The sequence below is a fragment of the Lynx rufus genome, unplaced genomic scaffold (assembly GCF_022079265.1).
Source record: "Lynx rufus isolate CCGP_SWC_20201006 ecotype Redwood Valley unplaced genomic scaffold, mLynRuf1.p SCAF_13, whole genome shotgun sequence".
NCBI lineage: Eukaryota > Metazoa > Chordata > Mammalia > Carnivora > Felidae > Lynx > Lynx rufus.
Window position 1 is genome coordinate 55,221,682 of NW_025814827.1, and position 23,709 is coordinate 55,245,390.

General features: G+C 41.4%; 1 long non-coding RNA gene across 1 annotated transcript in view; it reads right to left on the reverse strand.

The window, feature by feature from the left end:
- Positions 1-22,682, reverse strand: part of LOC124508895 (uncharacterized) — an 85,992-nt gene extending 63,310 nt beyond the window's left edge. Inside the window, exon 1 of the long non-coding RNA XR_006961330.1 lies at positions 22,602-22,682. This is a non-coding gene — a long non-coding RNA (uncharacterized LOC124508895). The remainder of the gene's footprint in view (positions 1-22,601) is intronic.
- Between the last annotated feature and the right edge of the window lie 1,027 nt (positions 22,683-23,709).

Consider the following 23,709-nt stretch of genomic DNA (forward strand, 5'->3'; position numbering starts at 1 on the left):
GCTTTCTTCTGGATCTAGGTCATGCTCCTTGTATTGAACAACTGATTTCTATGAAGAAATCTGACCAAATAAAGCACCTGAGGAGACTTCCTGCCCCTACAATTATTAAAGAACTGCTTGAAAGGGTACGCTCAGGTCCCTGTTTGCACATCTTTATTAGCTCCACAAATATTCTACCACCCAGCTAAATCCATTGTGAACTCTATCACAGCTTTTAAAAGGGCAACTATACTATTCCCATATTATAGAATTAGAGTGTTAGCAATGGCAGTTCCCAAAAGCAGTCACCCAAAGTGGTGGTGTCCTCTAGGCACAATGTCTCTAGATCAAGGAGGAGGCCATTTCCTTGAGCATCACTGCTGAAACCCTGAAAAGTCACATGGGCAATGACCACTGGAAGGATCCCACTTTGCAGCAGAACTAACCTAATCCTAGCTGCCAAAAAATGCAGAGAAGCAAGGAATGCCACCAGGCTTTCTACTGCTCTCCAGTTTCTGCTCACACTCAATCACACAACTATCACTTCCTGTTAGCTGCAGCTACATGTGATACTTCTGCAATATCTAAAAGCCAATGTCACAGAGAACTTGTCTGCTGAAAGGACCCAGCTAAAGAGAGCTGCAGGTTGTGACCACAGAAAAGGACTCCACAGATAGCAGCATGCCTGTTTCCTTCTTGATGAATTGCAAGTTTAGGTCCAGTGAGCCAATATTTTATTCAGGAGTGGTGGCCCATAGGCATAGTTATTCCACTACTGATCATTGACAAACTCTGTATTAACTTGTAAAGAAATATCTTCAGAATTACACAAGATTGTGTGTGCTCTTTTTAGATCTCTTCTTTACATTTCAGTAGATGAGCATTGACTGTAATGGACATCACAAGGTCAATATACTATTGACCCTCATTATTGATGCTTAACGAGAACCTTTTCCTTAATCCACTGTCAGAGCTAGGATCTATAACTGATCAGGTGGAAATTGTATAAAAGATGTTTTTACTATTTTCTACTTGTTTTTATTTTGCTTTCTACTTATGTATATGTATATATACATGTATACCATTCTTGCCTGGGCTGGATATGTGCCTTGTCATGGTACAGAGAAAGAAAAACACTCTCACACACAGATCCTATCCTTTCATCATTTAGAATATAGTGGTCTGCTATAAAATGACTGCCATAAAAAGTCTATCAGGGCACCTGAGTGGGTCAGTTGGTTAGCGTCCAACTTCATGATCTCACTGGTCCTGAGTTCGAGCCTCACATCGGGCTCTGTGCTGATGGATCAGAGCTTGGAGCCTGTTTTAGGTTCTGTGTCTCCCTCCCTCTCTCTGCCCCTCTCCTGCTCATGCTCTCTCTTTCTCAAAAATAAATAAAACATTGGGGCGCCTGGGTGGCGCAGTCGGTTAAGCGTCCGACTTCAGCCAGGTCACGATCTCGCGGTCCGGGAGTTCGAGCCCCGCGTCGGGCTCTGGGCTGATGGCTCAGAGCCTGGAGCCTGTTTCCGATTCTGTGTCTCCCTCTCTCTCTGCCCCTCCCCCGTTCATGCTCTGTCTCTCTCTGTCCCAAAACTAAATAAACGTTGAAAAAAAAATTTTTAAAAATAAATAAATAAATAAATAAATAAATAAAACATTAAAAAAAAAAAAAGGAAGTCTATCTACAAGTCAATTATTCTAAAACAAAGTTATCATTTTGGGTAGGCATCTCACTTACATTTGGATTCAGGAGCCAATGTACCTGGGTTTGAATCCCACCTCTGCCACTTACTGGTCATGTGACTCATCCGTAAGATGATGATGGTACCAGTACCTGCTTCACGTGATTGTTGTGAAGTCTAAAAAATGTTAGATTATGTGAAGTACTTAGAACAATACAGCACATAGTAAACTCCATGTAATCATTAGTTGTGATTATTTGACTGGAATTCAGTATAGTCAATTATCTAGTACATAAGTTAACTCATTTAGGTACCTATATAGTGACATTTTTAAATAACCAACTTATTGCCAAAGTGATAGTTTGCAGTAGTTGATTTAATTTTTCCCAAATTAAAATTAGTGCAGCCAATGGAATACTGACCACCCTTTTGACTGTGCACTGTTCCCTACCCAAAACTAGTCAAGGAGAGATACTTGGCCATGTCTTTAAGTACTTCTTGGCCCACCTGGAAGCAAGGTGGTCCTATTTATCCTCCTCTAGCTTCAAAAAATATGTAAGCATATGGCTGTATTCCAGGTACTACTCATAGAGTAGCACCTCATACCCACTGCTCTCATCAGAAACCCAACTGGAAAAGCATTACTTATGAACGTGTGCCTGAAGGATATCAAACTCCTCAAAATGATTAGGTAATAGTGGTAGTAATAATAATAATCCTATAAGGATTTTGTTAGGGTCATTGTCGTTTTCATTAAAAGGTATTCTCTCAAAAGGAATTCAAGGAGAAATTTTCTTTCTGGTCTCAGTATCAGAAATGATAATAAAATGTTAATGTTCATTGAGTGCTACCAAAACTGATTAATTTTCAAAGGACTTTATACGTATTAATTCATTTAATCTGTGAAACACTTCTTTGAGTAGATAACATAATTATCTTTGTTAGGTGAATAAACTGAAATACAAAGCAATTAAGCAACTTATTCAAATGACATAGCTAGTAAGTTCTAGAGACAGGATTAGAACTCATTCCAGCTCCAAGGAATAGTCTCCAAACCACCACCCTTTACTGCCCCTTGGAAAACTTGTTCTGCTCCTGAATAGCCAGTTCTGTTTTAACTCATTGATTTTTGTGAATCATGAAATTAACTTTAATTCATTGCTAGGAATTTTAGAGCCAAATTCCTAGCCATGTAAGAGATCTTATGGCATAAATGTTGCATTACAACCTAAATTCTAATTTTTATCTTTTATTTATTACTTACATTTTTCCTTTGTCTCATTATCCATACCCACTTATAAAAATCACGTGTGCTTGATATGAACACCTGTCAAGAACATTAAGGAAAGGAACATTACAAGCCAGACTTATCATGGTCATAGATGCAAAAATACTAAAAACATTAAAGAACTCATTTAAGCAACATATTTTTAAAAAATCATAATCAAGGGCTCCTGGGTGGCTCAGTTGGTTGAGCATCCAACTATTGAATTTGGCTCAGGTCATGATCCCAAGGTTGTGGGATCAAGCCCTGCATGAGATCATGCTGTGCCCCATGCTCAGCATGGAGCCTGCTTAAGATCTCTCTCTCTCTCTCTCTCTCTCTCTCTCTCTCTCTCTCTCTCTAGCTCTGCCCCTCTACCCCACTCTCTCTCTCTAAAACAAAAAAAAATATTTTTCTTTTAATCATAATCAGATTGGATTTATCTCAGGAATAGAAAGATGACTTATCATTAGAAATATGTGAATAATGAAAGTCATCATATTAACAAATTAATAATATAATCACTTGAATTCATGCAGGGAAAAAAGTATATAATAAAATATAGCTTCTATTCATAGTTTTAAATTTTTTAAAAAATTTTTTTTCAATGTTTATTTATTTTTGGGACAGAGAGAGACAGAGCATGAACGGGGGAGGGGCAGAGAGAGAGGGAGACACAGAATCGGAAACAGGCTCCAGGCTCTGAGCCATCAGCCCAGAGCCCGACGCGGGGCTCGAACTCACGGACCGCGAGATCGTGACCTGGCTGAAGTCGGACGCTTAACCGACTGCGCCACCCAGGCGCCCCCATAGTTTTAAATTTTTAACTAATTTGGAATCAAAGAAAAGTTTCTCCCCTTCTATTAATAAAAAAAAAAAAGGGGGCGCCTGGGTGGCCCAGTGGGTTAGGCGGCCGACTTCGGCTCAGGTCATGATCTCATGGTCCGTGAGTTCGAGCCCTGCGTCGGGCTCTGTGCTGACAGCTCAGAGCCTGGAGCCCGTTTCAGATTCTGTGTCTCCCTCTCTCTCTGACCCTCCCCTGCTCATGCTCTGTCTCTCTCTGTCTCAAAAATAAATAAACGTTAAAAAAAATTAATAAAAAAAAAAGATTAACCTACAGCAAAAAACATATTAATGGTGCAATGTTGAAAACATTCCCTCTAAGATCAGGAACATGACAAGGGTTCCTATTGTCTCCTTTTCTATTCAACACTGAGCTGTGTCTTGCCAACAGAGAAAGGCAAGATAAAGAAGAAATAAAACAATCATTACTTAGTTATGATATGACTGCACATGCAGAAAATAAAAACTCCACAGGTAAATTACCAGAATTAATAAGAATCAGCATGCAAAAATCAAATGCATTCTACATATCAACAAAAACAAATAAGTACAAAAATGTTAAGAGACATCATTCTCTCACACTTTATGTTAACTAACTGGAATTTAAATAGAAAATTGAAAAAGAAAAAAAATAAGAGGCAGAAAAAGAAAAAAAAGAAAAGAGATACCATTCTCAATAATGCTTTAAAAAGATCTTTGTGGAGAAAATTATAAATCTTAGGAAAAGACTTTTAAAAAAACTATATAAAAGAAGAAATATATCAAGTTCATGTATTAAAAACAATAATTTAAAGATGTCAGTTTTTACCAAATTGAGGTCATCTCAGTCAAAATCCCAACCTTTTACTTGTCTGTGGAATTTCACACCCTGATTCTAAAATTTATACGGAAATACCCAACCAAAAGAGACAAATCCTACTGATAAATGACAGGGTGAGGTAACTTGTTCTACTAGATATTAAGACTTTTTATAAACTATAGACTTTGGAACAGTATAATGTTTGTGCAGGAACAGACAAGTGGAAAGATAGAACGAAATAATGAATCCAAAAATGATCCCATACACATATGGATATTTGATGTCTGATATAGTTCACCCTGTAAATTAAGAAAAAAAACGGACTTTTCAGGAAATGGTGCTAGGACAATATTCCTAATGAAAAAATGGAAAATTAGACTCCTAGCACACACAAATATCAACGCCAGGATTAAAGTCCCAAAAGCAAGTGGTAAAATATAAAACTTCTAGGTGAAAATTTAGGAGAATTCTTTAATTATCCATGGATAGAAAAGGAGTTTGTAAATAAGACCAAAAGCACAAACCATAAAATAAAGCAAAAACTCAATACATTTGACTGCATCAAAATTAAGAACTTCATTTACAAAAGATTCCATAATAAAGAAGAAAAGACATCGTAATATGAGAGAGAAGGGAATCATAACCAGCGATCATAACCAGAATATATAATAAACTCCTATGAATCAATTTTTTAAAAAGCAAACAAATCAGAAAAGAGCTTCAAATAGGTACTTTCACAAGAGAAAACCTGAACAACCAATAAACAAATGAAAGGATCCTCAATTTCATTAGTGATCAAGGAAATATTAATTAAACCACAATGAGTGACAATTTTATAGCCACAAGATTGACAAAAGTGTAAAAGTCTTTGAATTTAAAATGCCCAATTACAGGCATTGGTGAGGATGGGGAGCAAAAGGATTCCTCACCCACTGCAGGTGAGAAGGAAATTGGAGGAGTCACTTTGGAAGACAGTTTGACATTACCTAGTATGGAATGGTGGTGAAGTCAAACACCACAAGGTCATTATATGCAGGCACAGAACTGGTTTCATTGGGAAGAGTTAAAGCAGAGGGTCAGCAAAACAGGATGATGGTTCACCATTAGTTCAGCCTCCCGCAAAGTGTGAAGGGCCAGAGCATTGCTGGATGCACCAGGGGGCTCTGCTCCAGAGGCAGGACCCCGTGAGAATGGTCTTGCTAATGGGTGGGTGAGGGGTAGGGACGGGATTTGACCGGTGTCAAGCAAGCAGAATTTTAGATGCCAGCTGTTCAGAAACCTGTCTGGCAATACAGCTGCTGGCACCCCGTGATCTTGTGGGAAATTGGGTGGGGGCACAGCTCCTTCCTCTGAGTTAAGGGGGATCTTCTGGGCAACCCAAACCCTCAGGGGCATTTATCAATCACCCTCGTCTCTTCTCAACTAGTAAAGCTGACCGTGTGCCTTACAGCCCAATAATCTCATGCCTAAGTATATGCCCTAGGGAATCTCTCATACACGTGCAATATTGTAAATGTATAAGAACATTAATAGCTACATGGCTTAGAAGACCAAAAACTGAAAACGACTCACATATCTATTAGCAGTCGACTGGGTAAATAAATTGTGGTTTATTCAAATATTGGAATACTATAGAGCAGAGAAAATAAATGAAATTTAGTTATATGCACCAATATTTTAAAAATCTTAGTAACATGATACTTAGAATGAGAAGTCAATCACAGAATTCAAACAAGGCAAACCAATATTATATATTATTTAGGGATATATTTTTTTAGAAATTTTTTTAACGTTTGTTTATTATTGAGAGACAGAGAGACACAGAGCATGAGCAGGGAGGGGTAGAGAGAGCGGGAGACACAGAATCCGAAACAGGCTCCAGGCTCCCAGCTGTCAGCACAGAGCCCGACGCGGGGCTCAAACTCACAAACTGTGAGATCATGACCTGAGCCAAAGTCGGATGCTTAACCAACTGAGCCACACAGGTGCCCCTATTTAGGGATATATTTTTAAGGGGTGAAATTGTTGTAGAAGGGCCCAAAGATTGCCTCTAAAACACTGTCAGTGCTCTTTATCTTAACCTGAGTTGCAGATACACAAGGGATTGCTTCACTATTATTCTTTCAACAGCACGTGTACATTTTTTACACTCTCTGAATGAAGACATTTCACATTAAAAAAGGCAGAGGGGGGGCGCCTGGGTGGCGCAGTCGGTTGAGCGTCCGACTTCAGCCAGGTCACGATCTCGCGGTCCGGGAGTTCGAGCCCCGCGTCAGGCTCTGCACTGATGGCTCAGAGCCTGGAGCCTGTTTCCGATTCTGTGTCTCCCTCTCTCTCTGCCCCTCCCCCATTCATGCTCTGTCTCTCTCTGTCCCAAAAGTAAATAAATGTTGAAAAAAAAAAAAAATTTTAAAAAAAAATAAAAAAATAAAAAAAAAAAAAATAAAAAAGGCAGAGGGGAAATCACAAGTATATGAAAAATAAAGATACATTTCTGAGCATATTTCAATTATTATCCTTGAGATAAATTCCCAGGAATATTATTGGAGGATCAGCATGCATACACACTTCAGCAGAACTCCTTAAGTTTCTTTTTATTCTATATGCGTTTATGTAATTGCCTCCACTCTTCTGGATCAAGGGGAAGCCTAAATGAATGAAAAAGAAGGTGAGGAAGCGGGACTAGATGCAGGAACAGAGCCCTATGGCCTGTGTGAGGCTTTTCCACAGCAGAAAACCTGCTTAGAGTCCCACAAAGGAGACATGCAAATGGTGGGGGCTGACTCCAGGATCGCAGCAGCTCTGTAGCCATTATGAACCAACACAACAAACCAGGAACTCTTCTCACCATCAGCCTGTAAATACCCTGCTGGGCTTCCCTGCCCGTCCATAGCTGGAGGCCTTCTTGGGCCATCTACTGTCAGCTGTCTCATCCACCTGGCACTTAGTGCAGCCTTGTCCTGTGTGTGCATGAGATTCATTACTGGCTCGTCTTGAGGGAAATGCCGTGACTTTAAAACCACTGATGACTATCAGCCAAAAGTCTGACATAAACATTCTAAGAGATACTTCCTTTTTTCAGAGGCTATGTGGGGTGTGGAAATAAATATTGCTGCCTGGGCCTGGGGAGAAAATAAATCTTCCCCTGCTACAAAGACCACTGGAAAAGCAAAAGCCTCTGCAGCTCTTGTGTCTTCGGCCTAGAGTGGTCCCAGAGACGGCTCTGCAGACACCCCCACTGCACCCTCCACTCATTTCTAGCAGAGCCCATCCCCAGCAGGGGGAAAAACTTGTCTTAATGCCTGTCTCCCCTTTTCCCCATTTGACGGTGTCTTATGCATCTTTTATCCTCAGCACCAGCATGGTGACCGGTACTTACAACAGACTCTACTGCCGGAAGAAACTACCCTCAAGAACTGGTGGCACCTTACTCTCTTTACGCAAAGGAAGACATGGGTTCAGCTCGGCAAAGAAACATGTCAAAAGCCACAGAGAAGGTGGGAAGAGGCAGAATCATTAGTCTCTGAATCCCATCCTATTTACTGCCAAGGCATGAAGATTTCAGTAACAGCTATATTGTCTACCAGCTCTTGGAGTCTCAAGCCTGCATCTCTTCCCTGGCAGAAACAAAATGAACTAATTAAATGCTTGCCACTGGCTTATTTTGGAAACCTCATGGAGTGTGTGAGAGTCTGAATGAATTTCAGGCCACTATTGATTGCTTCAAATGCAGAGGAAATCATCCAAGCATGGGAAGAAGGTGAGGAAGCTAAACCCGTGGCCGAGGGTTATTAATATTGTAATGCTTTTGCTTATTGGTGCAGAAAAGCAACTCTTGGCTATAAGGGACTAAAGCTTTAAGGCTATAATGGAGGAGAGTAAATAGAATCCTTCAAGGTTGAAGAAGAGTCCAACCAAATACTCCACCTAATTGCTTTGGAATAACCAAGACCACCCTGCTTACAGTGGGAGAAAGAAAATCAATAGATTGTATTTAGAGGAAACTAAAAACACAATTGGGTCATTCTCTGTGTGGCTAGTAGAGAGCGGTACCTTGGCATAGATCCCCAGAGGGACAGCAATTAAGTGAAAAGCAGTCCATGCTGCCTGAAATAATCTAACAACTTTTAAATATAAAATAGTTGGTTGCAAAACTTAAAGGCTTCCAGTAGATCTACAGAACTATCCATTGTGGAGAGGCTTTGATAAGGTGTGTGAACCTTCACTCACCCTCCCTCCAGCACGGACTCCAAAAAGGTGTGATTTAATCCAGTGGTAAAATTGATAAGGTTTTTAGGTCACAGCATTAGTCTCAGGCACAGAGATTTTGTGGAACCAAATTAAATCTCTCCTATTTCTCACGAAGGACAATTTCTTAGGCTTTCTATCCAGAGCTTTACATGCCCAACTTTTGAACTTTCTTATCCAAAATTTCCTGACATTGTCCATCACGTGACACTTCAGAGAACATAGGATGCTTTACAGAAATACGTGCCTTCCTTCCATCACTGGCACAGGTCTGATCCAGACCAAACAAACTTAGAAACACCTAGCCTCGGGCTGTGACCATTCCAACCTATCACCTCTCTGTATTTACCTTTTAATGATGACATTTGAAGTAACTAACATTTGTGAGAGTCTCAGGCTGGGGATTCGGGTGGACATTTAAACAAGGCATGTAATTTCTTTCAAAGTAGGTTATGGACCAAGCGATCCCCAATACAGTGTCAAGCCACATGATTCCGAAAACACTTCAAAATTAAGTAAGGTAGAGATCTTTTGCAGTATGGATTTTCAAGGCCATTATTAATTCATTCTGTGTCTGAAAGAAAAAAAAAAAAAAAGAACGTGTAATTTGATTTGTGGATTTTTCTAAAGTCAGCCGAAACTTGGCTCATCATTTCCCTCGACCCTTCTATTCAATCAGTTGGTCATCAGCCTCCAAAGCCCCCACTCTAAAATCTGTTGGATCTTCTCCCTTCTCACGTTCCTCTGGCTGCTGGCACAGCCTCCTGGGGGCTCTGTCTGGTGCCCTGGGGCCACCACAGGCCTCTGCACACTTGCACATTGTGCGGTTGCCCTCCTGCCTTTTACATCCTCCGTTCTCTCCACTACTTAGAAAAGTCCAAACTCTTCAGCAGCATTGTGACCCCTCACAAGACCCCCTAGCCTGCCACAGCCTCACCTTTCTCTGCTGTCTAACAACCTATGCTCTGGTGGAGCTAGAGTCCCCTTTCCTCAAATAGGTCTGGCACTTCATGTCTCTGCCCTTTTTTACACGACACTCTGCCTAAGGTAACTCTTCCTTGCTCCCTTCCCAGGAAAAAATTCTACTTATTCAACCCCCTGCTCCTCACTACTTCCTGAAGTCTCCCCGTTCCCCTCTCTTCTACACTTCCGTTGCTTTCTGGAACACGTTTAAACTCCTGGGTGCACAACCCGCTCCTTGCGGGCAGGGCCCTTGCTAGGCTTATCTATATGTGTCTTCTGTGCTTCTCTCGGTGTCCAGCACGTGGAAGCTACAGCACATCTTTGTTGAAAGAAGATATTCTCCTGGATTTCCAAAGAAGTGATATTGTCCCCAGGAGCTGAGACTCAGAGTGTTGGCTCTATTGTATGCTTTACAAGAGAGGACAGCTCCGTGAGGTGCATGGCAACACCCACACCCACTTCTTTTGCAAAAGCATTTATGTTATCACCAGGTCTGATGTGTAATGCTGATACTGCTGTGTTGACATTACGTCTTTTCCTTGTCACATATTTTACCAGGGAGATGCTTCTTTGCATCTCTATCAGAGAAAAGCACTCCTGAAAATGGCTTCTCTAAACTCGGAGATTAAAGCTACTTCTTGTCTCAGAAACTATAAAGCTACCTGGACATCTCTTTTGGTTTTAGCTTTGTCACAAAAGTCGCACCTCTTCCCCTCCAGATGCAACCATTCAATTGAGTTCCGTGAGGTGGGGACAGTACAGACACGTTGGCTTGCCCAGTGACTTGCACAAACGAGGCACTCGGGAAGCGATTGCTGAATTGTAATTGTCAGTCTACTTTTTAAAAGAATATTCAGGGAGTACTGCTCCTCAGTATCAGTAGCTTCCTCCTTTGCTCTTGGATGTCGCTGATCATTTAGCTATACACTCCACTTTCACCCCCGAGACAGGACATATTCACCTTCACTAGGACATGGCTTTTATTACGGTTCGGTTTGTTTCAAATTTGGCTATTTTAAATGTTTCCACATTATTACTCTTTATGTATATTCACATGGAACAAAATTTGAAAGGAAATACATATATATATTAAATGTAATATACATTAAATAGAATAGATCACATGGCACAAAATTCTAAAGGAACCAAGAATAAAAGGGAAAATTCTTCCCCCTCCCCTTGTCTCCCAGCCCCCTCCTCCCTTCCTTGAAGGCAATAAACATTGCCTGTTTTCTGTCATTTCAGAGACCGTCTGTGCATATACAAATGCACATTTTTTTTCCTTTTTACACATTTGCTAACATTATACACACTGTTCTGCACCTGCTCTTTTCATTTAATTTGCTTGAAGTTTGTTTTGTATCTGTCCATAAGGGCATTCTCATTCTTTCTACAGAGGCATGGTCTTCCATCGTGGCTCTAAATTACTCCTCCAAGTATAGCAGGTGGGGTGCCCAGGCCCCAAGACATTCAGGACGCCTCCTTGTGGCTGCCGTAAGACACATGCTGGGGGTAAACAACAAGGCAGCCTAGATCTCTTGAAAAGAAGTACTGCCCCTTATGAACCTGGCATATATATGGACTGAAGCCATGTTGTACCATATCCAGCTAAGCCAATTGGCCCAAAAGACTTTATGAAAGTAGAAAAGTATAGCTGTGACCTCCACTCCATCAACAGGGTTATATATTCTGAATCTAGCCTGTGGATGATGACTCAAGATGAACATACAATTTTCTTAGGATCTGCTCACCTAGTCTCTTTTGAGCTTAGTAGTAGTAGATCCAATGAAATTATTATTGATGAGATATACTTGTTCAGCCTTATCTAAAGTACCATTTAGGTTTTATATTATATGTAATGACTTAGCTACAAGTTCATCTCCACCATAACCCTTGTATAATTTATGATTGGAATAAGAATCAATAAAACCCTGGAAGATATATTTAAGATTCCTTTCTCAATTTCTCCCTCTCTCTCTCCCTCTCTCTCTCTGCTTTGTACAAGATATTAGCCATCAACCACATTTGGCATGATTTCTTGAAAAGTTGCTAGTACCAAGATAGACTAGAAGTATAATACATACACCAGATTTTGAAGACTTATAATAAATATATATATACTATCTCATTAATAATTTTATATTGGCCATGTGTTGAAATTATATTTTGAATATATCTCATTAAGTAAAATATATTATTAATAGTCCTTTCACCTGTTTCTCTTTCAGTGTGGCTACTAGAAAATTTTAAATTGCATGTGTGGCTCACGTTGTATTTCTCCTGGACAGTCTTGGTCTATAGCATGTGTTTACTTCCTACTTAATATGAAGTCAGACTAGAATGATAAAAGTACATTCTGTTTTAGCTTCTAGAATCTAGGTTTTGCCCTTTCTTTTGTTTGATACATGTAAAATTCAAAAGTCATATGCGATTTATCAAAATGCAACAAAGAAGGGGAACCAAAAAATGAGCTATGAAAGCACAATTGGTACTGAGGATTAGGAATTTCAGAAGCATGGAGGAAGATGTCACGTTCACCAGCAGGTTACATTAGGAAATGCTTGGAGAGTCTCCTCGCTCATCAGGAACAGGTTAATGGAGCATGGCTAGGAGAAACGGTAACTGAAAAGTCAATTCCTGACTTTACCAGGCTAAGCCTTAGAACAATGACGCTCCTCTCCAGACGTCCTTTGATATTCTCTTTGTCCAGTTCCTTTTTTTCTCTGGCTGATTTCAACTTGAAAACTCAAAAGCAGAGTGTTAATCAGAATCAGGTAAAAATCTCTAGGATCTCACCCAGTCAAAATAAAAAGTCATGTTTTCGGGATTTCTTTTATAAAGAATATGAATTACCAGGCCTCTCTTGTCATTATCAAAAGCTAATCGTATTCAAGTTCCAATCATAGAAAGAACACTCCAGCAGGCACCAAAAATACAAATGTACACAAGTCCTGTCCTCAGGAGACATAGAATCTGACAGGGACAGACAGAGCAATCCCTCTTCTTCCCCATCAGGAAAAGGAAATATAGGTTGTGAGCTGTCTGGCCTCCTTGGACTGGCTCAGGAGCCTTGTTTGCCAGTGTACGTCCCTGCCCTTGCTGACCCTGGAGCTCACCCTGACCGTGTGAGAGGCCGCTCGACCCCATGCTGTCTGCAGTCTGGAATGTGGGTCCTTGTGACATTCGGGGTGCAAATCACATGTGAATCACCAAGGGTGTTCTCTGTCCTCGGCAGCTGATTGCCAATGTCAGTCTGCTCCTCATCAGAAGTGACACAGGCCTCCCTGTGGACATTCAGCTGCCCTTGCCTGGGAAACATCTCGTCACCAAGGTGCATTTTATTTACACAACATATGGCCTATACTTGGAGACAGACCTTTTCAACTCATGGCCTCAGAACTTCAGGAAAATCCAGCCAGTCAGTTTTGAAAGGTATAGAAATAGAGAAAAACTTCATTGAAGTTGCATAGACAATTGGGGGATTTTTTTTTCCCCCTGGGTGGGGGTGGGGAAGATGGTTGTTGGATGGTGTCTTTCCCCTTTCAAAGTCACATTCCAACATTTGGCATATTTTTCTGTTTCTTCTCCTTGGCTAGATCTAGTCTGTTAGTTCCTTGGCTCACATCCCTCCTTGACTTCCATTTACTCCATGTTCCTTTCCCTGTGTTAATGGTTAACAGAGCATGTACTGTAAATTAGCATTTATAAAAATCAATTACACTGCTTCATAAGACAGAGCAGAAACTTAGATTGTCTTCACCAGATCATTTGTATTTATCTGTTAATTATAAACCTTAATTGTCTCTTTTTATCATATTAATTTGCACAAATTGTACAACTTCAGAGTTTAGCAGTTTTCAAGCCCTTGAAATACAATTATTCTCTTAACATTCTTTTCAGAAACATGGTATTCATTAATGATTAGGTTGGTAAAAATTAGCAGTTCTGATAATTGGCCTTGGCTTCTCCTTGGCTTTTTTTTTTCTTTCCCCACTAAAATCCTGGTTCTCACAATTATGCATGCCTGTTAGCCTCTTACTGTGCCCAGCTCTGTTTTAATTGGACTTCATGGCCCATGAGATTTCACGGGGTTTTGGCTCAAAGTAGAATACAGTTCTATCCCAGTGAACTTATTCCAAGTAGGTTTGACTCTTTTCCCCTCTCCCCAGCAGAACCTGGGCTTTTGTCCCCAGGGACAGCCTACTTGCCCTAACCTTTGATATAAAAAGACTTATATATGAAGGGAGGGAAAATGCCTTCCAAATCCCAGCTCCATTTGTGTAATCGTTGCCCTCCTGCACTTTGCACGTTGGCGAGCAGACATGAGGAAGAAGGGGCTCTCTAGGCATTCCCCAGCCACCTCTCAATTATAGTTCTGTTTTCACTCAATGTGGCAGCCACTTAGAAGGAGTCATATGTCACACAGCATATATCCAAAGGCCAAAATAAGCTTTCTTCTTTCAAGAGGCTGTGCAAATCGGAGTTATGGGAAGTGATCCAGGCTGAGGGACAAGGCGTCCCGACCACCCTGGAACCAAGGGGCTTCCTGTCTTGGGCACTGTAGGTATGTTCCAGATGCCTTGCCTCCAACTTTGATGATGCTGACAGATAAGCTGCATGTTCTGTCCCACAGGAGCCATGAGGAGGAAGACACACCCACATAAGGGAACAAAGAAGAAGATTTTTTCCTATCCCACTTGGAAAACCCAGCCGCTTTCCCCTGAATAGTGGGATTCACCAAGTGTGAGGTGGTTATCCAAGATTATAGGACTAAATGTCTGATACAACTAGAATTCACTGGGTTCTCTGACCGGGTATCTGGAAATGCTTAGCTCAGCATGATTCTGTCCCTTCAGAAGCAACAGTTCTCATATGTCATCTGAGACAGGACCTCAGCCACATACAAATTTGCGAGTCAAGATCTGAAGTCTCTGAGCTGTGGTTTTGCAGGGATTTGTTCATTTCACTGGTTTACTGAAGGTTCTGTGAAAAGGCTGGCTGGCCAGTAGGGACTGGCCCAAAAGGGACATGGGAAGAGAACAGCTCACCAATGTGCTAGAGTATGAGAGGACTGGCTCCATCAGAAGGGAAAGGCTTCTCTGTGTGCTTTAGATACAGGAACACTCTACAGTACTCTTCATATCAGGTTTCACTTAAAATAAGGCATGTTTTCCCACCCATAAAGTACTCACCAGCTAGATCTGTCAACATTCTCTTTACAGTTTGGTTTCCTCCCTTCCTGGCTTGTGCCAGCTTGTGCCATAGAAATGTAGTCAGAATGCCTCTCAACGGTCTCTCCCCATCCCACAGTTTCCATCAAATGGGGCGATTCAGCCCCTCATGCCAGTGCCCGGCATCCAGGACTAAATCCAGTGACAAGGTGGGAAGCTATTCCCGGAGAATGACACATTTTGGCTGAAAATAAGGCATCGACTCAGCCACTATCACTTCTGTGAACCAGGAGAGAGGACTGCTCTCATTCTCTGAACTGACTTGACAAGCAATTGGCCAGAGTGCTGAGAACGTATCTGCCTGGTTAGCACCTTGGGGAAACGGTGGGAGGTGGAAGCAGAATTTTCCACCTCCAAGAGCTTCTTTCTGTGAAAATGTCTCTGCAGGAAAATCATCAGGTATTTCGGGTCATCTCGCGCTAACTGTGACAGTGTCGTTGCCTGCTGTTTTTCCACCTCAAGTGTGAATAAACAACAGTGTGCTAGACATTTAGACCTACTCTTGCCAGCTGCCCACCCTTGCTTCCTTCTCACTCATCCTCCCTGTTAGGTACCTCCACACCTTCCTCTGTAGCTCGGGCATCACTGTCCTTAGGCTGTCACGGCACAGGTCAGCTAACAGGGCATCTGATGATGTCAGTCTAAGTAGAAGCAGCTGTCACTGACCAGTGTGGTTAATGAAAACTCAGCCATTGGTTGTCATGGAGCTCCAAAACATGTGAAGAGAGAAGGGCTATGCCAGCCTGTTCATGGGCAACCACATAGTCAAGACTAAGCTGGGAGCTACGATTTCAAATTGATAGAGGGGAACCAAATAAGAAATCTGAACTCTACCTCAGGCCAGTCTGCCTGAGACTTACAAGTAAGAATTAGGATGTAAAAAAAAACCTTTCATAATAAATACATAAATCTACCACTTAGATATGGACCCTGGTGCAGTGTACAACCTGTGTAACTACGTGCAGTATCTCTGTCAAAGGAGATAATCAGAAGCAATAATAACAGTAGCTAATGAGCTCTTTACTTTGTGTGAGTTCTGGGCTGAGCACTTCACATGTATTATCTCATCTAATCTTCACATCAACCCTGAGGATGATTATTATCCCATTTAGGTCTTGCAAATTAGGATACTGAGACTGACCAATCTGCCAAGACCAGAAGTTATTAGGTGTCAGGGTGAAGATTTGAATGCAGGTGGGTCTTACCCCAGAATCCAAATTCTTGTCCACTATGCTCACAGAAGTGGAAACACAGCAATCCATGTAACTTTGGATGTATATTAAAATAAATGCACTGTTTTAGAGAAGATTCCCTTGGAGCACAGCCTTGAAAAAGGGACTTGGGTGCCTGTGATCTGTTGAGGGCAGGCTCTTCAGGAGAAACCTGCAAAGCTAGCAAGGGAAGTGGGAGAGTGAAAGGCAAGATGCTGAGCAAGGATGTGGTCTCAGGTAACACCCAGCTCGGCCTAATCCACGAGACTCCAGAGGATACATTATACAGCAGAATTGTCCCACTTTGAGGCAAAGAGGCCAGCCTGTTGCACTCCCCTTAAATCATTCAGTCATTGGCCATGAGGGTCAAGCGTGGAAAGTACCATGCGTCTCCAAATGAGATGACTCCCAAGAAGGCCACAGATGTACAGCCTTGGCTATAGCACCTTCAGCAACTGAAGGATGAATGTGCCAGCAGGTGAAGAGAGTCTGGGTGGGGCACTAATAGCATCTATTACAGTTACCCAGTACATTTTGGGAAAGGGTCAGCAGCTGCGACTTCTGTGATGTGTTAAGGGTACACTCCCACTTGAGTTAAAAGTAGAATTTTATCCATCATGTAACTTTGAAGTTACAGTCTAACCACGACCAACCATATGGCACCAACAGGTGCTTATCACTCTTTAAGATAGTATTGCGGGACACTCGTCAGATACCATCACAACTGCAATCCAAAAACTGACCAAGCTTCCACTGCCTACTCCAAATTACCAAGAGGGGAATTTGTAAGGTTGATATGACCAGTTTCCAAAGCACCGTTCCAGCCTCATTTTCCACACCATCACTTCAGACAACCTATGCTGCAATGTTCATTTGGAGAACTCTTCTCAATTAACCATGAACTTTCTCACACTCGTGCTTTTCTTAATGCTGTTGCCTGAATTTAGAGTGCCCTCTTTCAGCTCTTCTTTGTCTCGTAAAATTTTAGTTAAGGCCCTTCTGTTGCAAGAAATAGAAACCTACTCAAGCTAACAAGTGGGATTTATATAAGGAATCTGGATCTTTCAAGAAGAAAGGAAAGGCTTTCACAAAGGAAATGCTAATGGAAGCTGGAAAGTCAGCTCTCTCCCTGATATGTTGTCCTCTTGTTATAGCATAAAACTTTGAAGGTGGCTTCTTGGTTAGGGCTGACCTTTCTATTAACCTCTTCACATAGGAGTGGGTCCCCAACAGCCATATACAAGCCCCATAACCTGCTCCCATTCCAAGGCCACAGGTACTGGACCAGGAAGAGATACTTGGTATCCTCTGGGGCAATCTGAATTTGGAAGTAAGACTAAAAGTTAGATTCGAGTTCAGTCTGGCCTGCTGTCTTGACCAAGGAAGATATAAAACTCGAAGTTATGGGATGGCCATCTTGTAAGGTAGACCAATTAGCAGAGAAAGCCAGTCTGCAAACAGAAGAGGGTAGAGCCAAAATGTGGTGAGAAATGGCCAGGTCCTGACAGCTTTCCAGTTTCTGGGTCCAGTCTCCCCCTGAGATGCAGCTACATATCTGCCCTGCAGCCTGTCTCCTCATAATAAAGGCTTATTTTCCGTTTAACAAGCTCAACTGGAATTCAGGAACTTGTAACCAAAGACTCCTCAACAACACACCCATCCCTACTCACCAGTGTGTCTGTTTATTTTGTCTCTTCTACCCTTCCTTTCCCTCTACCTTCCTACCCTTCTTTTCCCTCTCTTTTCTTCCCTTTCCTTCTGCTCCTCCTCTTCCTCCTCCTCTGCCTCTTCTCTCTTTTTCTCCTCCTCCTCCTCCTACACTCCCCCTCCATTTCTCTCTCTTTTTCTCTCTCTTGCCCCCTCCATCTTCTTTTCCCTTCCTCTTTTCCCCCTCCTCTCTCCTACTGAGCTTTACTCATCTGCTCTCAGAATCCAAACATGGCTGCACCTTTATGTCTGCCCAGCAACAAAGCTACCATTCAGTTGCTCTCAATTCTAGACTCCCAGGAAAACTTAATGACATACCCATTGTGCCATCTCCCCTAAGACCCTTGGTTCTATAAAATTTAACAAGGAGATCCAGAATCCCATACAAACACAGGTGAAGAGCCCACAGTCACTACAGGGAGGTGCCAACTGAAACATCCAAGTACAGGATGTCCTGTAAGGGCTTCTGTGTCCCTCAGTAATATTTTATTTCTGTTCCCTCTATAACTCCATCACACGTTGCTTGCACCTCTAATGACCTTGTCATTTTCCATTCCTTTAAATCTTATTTATATATAGAACCCTGCAATAAAACTTTCTTGAGGCATGGTGGACACATCATATGCACTAAAAACATTAACTTTAATCTTATTTGTGTACATGAACAGGGATGGGTAATAATTGCACTTTGAATTTTGATGGGTGTTCAAGAGATAATATGCATTTTGGGATGAAGAACCTTCTCAAAATATTATTTTCTTCTATATTTCCAACTAGTCTGTCCTCTCCAATCCATGGTACTTTGTATATATTTATTAAATAATCATCACATCGAGTTGTCTTTATTTATTTCAATGTCTAATGCCTCAACTGGACTATGAGCTCCCTGAAGACAGGGGCCATGTCTTTTTTATCTTTCTATCTCTAACCTAGTACAAGCCTGATACACAAAAAAACATCTACTGAATTTTTTTTGTTGGATTGGATTGAATCCAATCCACGTGAGCTCTGAGCTGAGGATATCTCACCTGCTAGCAGTCATTTACCTGATCTTCTGAGTCCTCTTTGAGGCCAAATGTGGTGAAACTTTTCTTGGAAACCACAATTTTGGCAATACTACAGCCTTCCTTTTCTGAAGGAGCTCGCTTTGTTTATTACAATAGAAAAACATGATAAATAATCTTGCCCATAAGAAACATGCTTCCTCTTTTTGACAATTTTGACAGCCTATTGCTTAAGTCTGAAAAAGGAGCCCAGAAATAATTTACAGAGGAAACACGGCTCAGGTGTCTTCCCCAGATGCTATTGGTATCTTGAGACTATCCAGAAAGGTAATTTATACACATATACACATACACAACAGAATTTAAGTTTGCTTTGTGTTTCCACAGGGTGTCCAAATACTAACATTTGCCATCTGGCCTGCTCAGATGGCTGTTTCTGACGTCTGCCCCAAAGTCTAGGTTTGCCTTTGTTTATTAGTCAAACATTTATAGAATCTGAGCACTATGCTAGGCACAAGGGATGCAACAATGGAAAGGAGCACTCTGCTCTCAAAAAGTAAGGGTAGACCATACAAAAATAATTGCATAATAATGCAGTAAAATAAAACCATCATATGCTAAGGTAAATCTTACAAAACGTAATGGGAGTGTAGGATAAGGATCCATTTAGTCTGCCTATGTAAGATAGGGAGAGTTCACATAGGAGTCAACTCTTGAGATCATCCACAGAGAACAAACTGATCACAAGGCAAATAATGGAACCCAAGAAAACACCAACATTAAAGGATAAATCAAGGGGAATCCATGGAAGAGACAGAGGAGGAGTAGTCAGAAATGTAGGAAAAGAATTAAAAGAGAGTAAAGCCAGGAAAAGCAAAGGAAAAGAAAGAACATGGAAGTTCAACAGTGTTGAACAGTCACCTGCAATGAACACACAAAGTAACTGCATAGAAACCTGCACCAGACATCTAACTTTGCCTTGAAGTATAGCCAGCAGCATCTGTATCACTTGAGTATGTGTTAGAAATGCAGAAACCCAGGCCCACCCAGGACTTTTTGTACTTTTTGTACTTTTAAGTTTGTGAAGCAACCACACCCTTCCCTAGAAAAGTGGCAGCTTAGGATGAATGATCATATAGGTGACTTGCAAGGAAATGGCTTCACAAGGTTTCAAATTTAAAAATCAACTTGACAGCCTAACATAAGACAAAATAATATATGCAGAGCATTCTTATCTATAACCTCCATTTAAACATTGTGAATTTTAGAAGATATTATTACTCCCATTTTACTGACAATGAAACAGGAGCATGAAGAGGTTAAATGCCTTGTCAAGGACCACAGTGAAAATAAATAGCAGAGCCTGGACTTGAACCCAGGTCTTCAGATTTGCTGGCAGGGAGGAGGATTCTGCTCATGGAAAAGAATAAGAAGTCAGAAATAGGGACACCTGGGTGGTTCAGTTCGTAGAGCATGTGACTTTGGCTCAGGTCATGATCTCACGGTTCACAGGTTCAAGCCCCCATCCAGCTCTGTGCTGACAGCTCAGAGCCTGGAGCCTACTTCAGATTCTGTCTCTGTGCACCTCCCCCACTTGCGCTCGCTCTCTCACTCTCTCTCTCTCTCTAAAAATAAATAAATAAACATTAAAAAAAAAGAAGAAGTCAGAAATGGGTTTGAATGAAATATCATTTAAAGCAATTCAATTTCCTTTGTTATAATTCTGGGTTTGTCAAGCGCCTTCTGATGACTGGTCTGGCTTTGAATTTTAATATTGAGATGGGGTGCCCTGGAACAAGAAGAGATGACAAGGAAAAAAGGCAAAACTTTTTAAATGAATAAACTGACATTATCATTCATAATTTTTTTTCTGAGATTGTTAGAATGAGCCAGTTTTTCCAAAACTGACTTGCCTTAACTGAGATGATAAATTGAGTTTCTGAATTATCAAAGCTTAAAGTCTACTCTAACCTATGTGAGCTTTACAGTGAAGTATGCAAAGGGTTAGGGAGAAAGTACATTAGGAGGGCAAGGCTGGGAGTCCATCTGACTATAGTGTTGGCTTCCTCAAGTTGGCCCACAGTTTTCACAATGTCTAAAAAACTTGGGTCTGATCTGGGCCAGCATTATTACCCAAGAGTTTTAATCTAGTGGGTGAAGGGTGGCATCAGATGCTTCTGGGCTGATATAATCATTTCTCCTCATCAGTCATGTGAACAAATCATGATTCTATGGAGGTCAGTCTAGTTTGAAAGAATGCTTGGCCCCTGGTGGTATCCTCTTCTGGGGAAAGGAGGTGGCAAAAGTTAGGCAGGGCTCTAACCAAATGGTCTTGGGTTCAGGGCCAGAGATCAGACCCTAATAGGAAGTAGAATAAAGTTAAGAAATCAAGAAAAACACCCAGCAATATATCACGGTATTTAAAGGCATAGATTTGGGAACCAGCTACACATGCTTTCAGGACCCAGCACTTCATCTTACCATGTGACTGTGGGAAAGTCACTTAACCTCTCTAAGCCTCAACTGTAAGACCAGATTAATACCTCACAAAGCCGTTGCAAAAATTAAATGCTAACAGATTTTACACCATACTTAACATAGTGCTATAACTCAGAGGAAACATTCAAAACCAGGTGGTATCATCATCATCTGGCCTGGGCATTCCCAGTGGCGTTGAGAGTAAAGGCCTCAGTGGGTAGACCGCTGGGTGAGATATGGCCCCAGGAACACCAGAAATGAGCAGACAAGCAGACTTCACCTGCTAATGGAAATGGGGCTTTGGATATTACCAGGCCTGGGTTGGGTTGGGTTCAGGCCTGATCTGAGCTGAACCACTGGTGAAAGGCCTTACATACTATACTTGTTAGTGTCTGAAGGGTTGGACATAAACAACCCTGGAAAGAAATGTATTCCTGAGGCCCAGCTCTACCTGCTAGCCAGTTAGCTCTTTTCTCTTGGTAACAACAATAAAAGATTTCATAAAGAAATACCTTAAAGCTCTTGACTGAAGTTATTTCTATCAGGATGCTTCAATGGCTCAGTTCATTAAGTGTCTGACTCCTGACTTCAGCTCAGGTCATGGTCTCACAGTTCATGAGATCAAGCCCCGCATCAGGCTCTGCACTGACAGCATAGAGCCTGCTTGGGATTCTCTCTCTCTCTCCCTCTCTTTCTACCCCTCCCCCACTCATTCATTCATTCTCTCTCTCGACTCAAAATAAATATATAAATAAACTTAAAAAAAGAATAAATATTAAAAAATTTTTCTCTATCATTCTAGTCAGCCTTGTCTTTCTCAATCTTTCTCCCACACTCTACCTCCTCCAGTCTGAAAAAATACTGAAGAGTTATTGGAAATACTTTATAATTTATTCCATGATGGAATGATTTCCCTAGAATATAAACAAAGGGAAAGGCCTTTAGGTGATGTTAACTCAAGCTGGTAGGAGAGAACATATAAATATTCCCTCTAGCGCTTGGGCAAACTGGTGAAGTTCACTCCCAGGACTTCCTGATAAGATTAATACAGAAAATTTCCTGGCGGGCTTTGTTATACTTTTGGAGGTGAGGAAAACTATTTCCAGGGATCCCCAAAGAGGCCTATTGTGACCCAAGACAGCTAGTTAACCACCTGCTAGCAGCAGGCCAATAAAAGCTCCACATTACTCACATCTTCACAGGCTGCCAGGCTGAATCCCCGCAGTTCTGCCGTCTGTCCTCCAGGCCCCAGGTCTGTGCCCTCTCATTCCACAGGCCACAGAACTGCAAATAATTCTTAGTCAGTAGGGAAATGATGAATTCTTCTTGCTTTTTATCTCCACTCTGCAGTGTGCAGATCATCCTGCCTCAGCAGAATTACTCTACCCTTTCTCTTTTTCTGTTCTGGGGTCAAAGTTTAGCATTAGGCACCAGCTTTCCAGTCCCTGCCTTCTTACTGTAGGGACTTCTTAGTGAAATGCTAGAACTCAAGAGGTCAAAACCATTAACACTGTCAAAGATGCCTTTTCTGGCCTGAGAGCTGGGGCCAGAGCTGCTTAACAGGGTTGAGCAAAGGCTGGCAAGAGAGTCTGCTGTTATTTGGCCTCTGTGTCTCCAGCTCACAACATGAGTAGGTTTCATTTAATTAAGCATAAATGATACCAAAATGTTTGCCAAAGTTGAAAAAATAAATAAATAAAATAGAACTGGCAGAGGAGGTGGTAAAGACAGGAGCAAGAAGATCAGTAAGAATCTTCTTTAAGCTACACCCTTCAGGTTAGGTAATGACCACAATCTATCCCATCCCACCCCATAAAAAATCCACGCTTTTTCTTTAAAGAATTTCTGGAAATGTTAGCCTATGCTAATTATGCCGTCTGAGAATGCTTCCTTTTTCTCTTTTCATGTGTTTGTCGTAAATATATATATACATATATATATGCATATATATATGTATATATATACATATATATATGCCACTTATGTGTGTGTGTGTGTGTGTATATATATACACACACACATATATATATATGAATTTAAGCCACTTTATACCGCTTCCTTCTCTAAGTCCCAGATTTCTGTTGGAGTCCCAGATTTCTGAGCTGTTTTCCCTTTTTGGAGATGTCATCTTGCTGAAGACAGGAAGCAACAGGCCAGTTTAAGGCTTGGAAACCTCCCAGACCATCAGAAAATCCTGGGGACCTGGGTATCAGTCTCTTTGAAAGTTGGTTCCCCTAAAATAATAAGAAGGCAGCAGAGGACCTCTCTGAATCCCAGCTCCCCAGGTCCAATGATTTGTA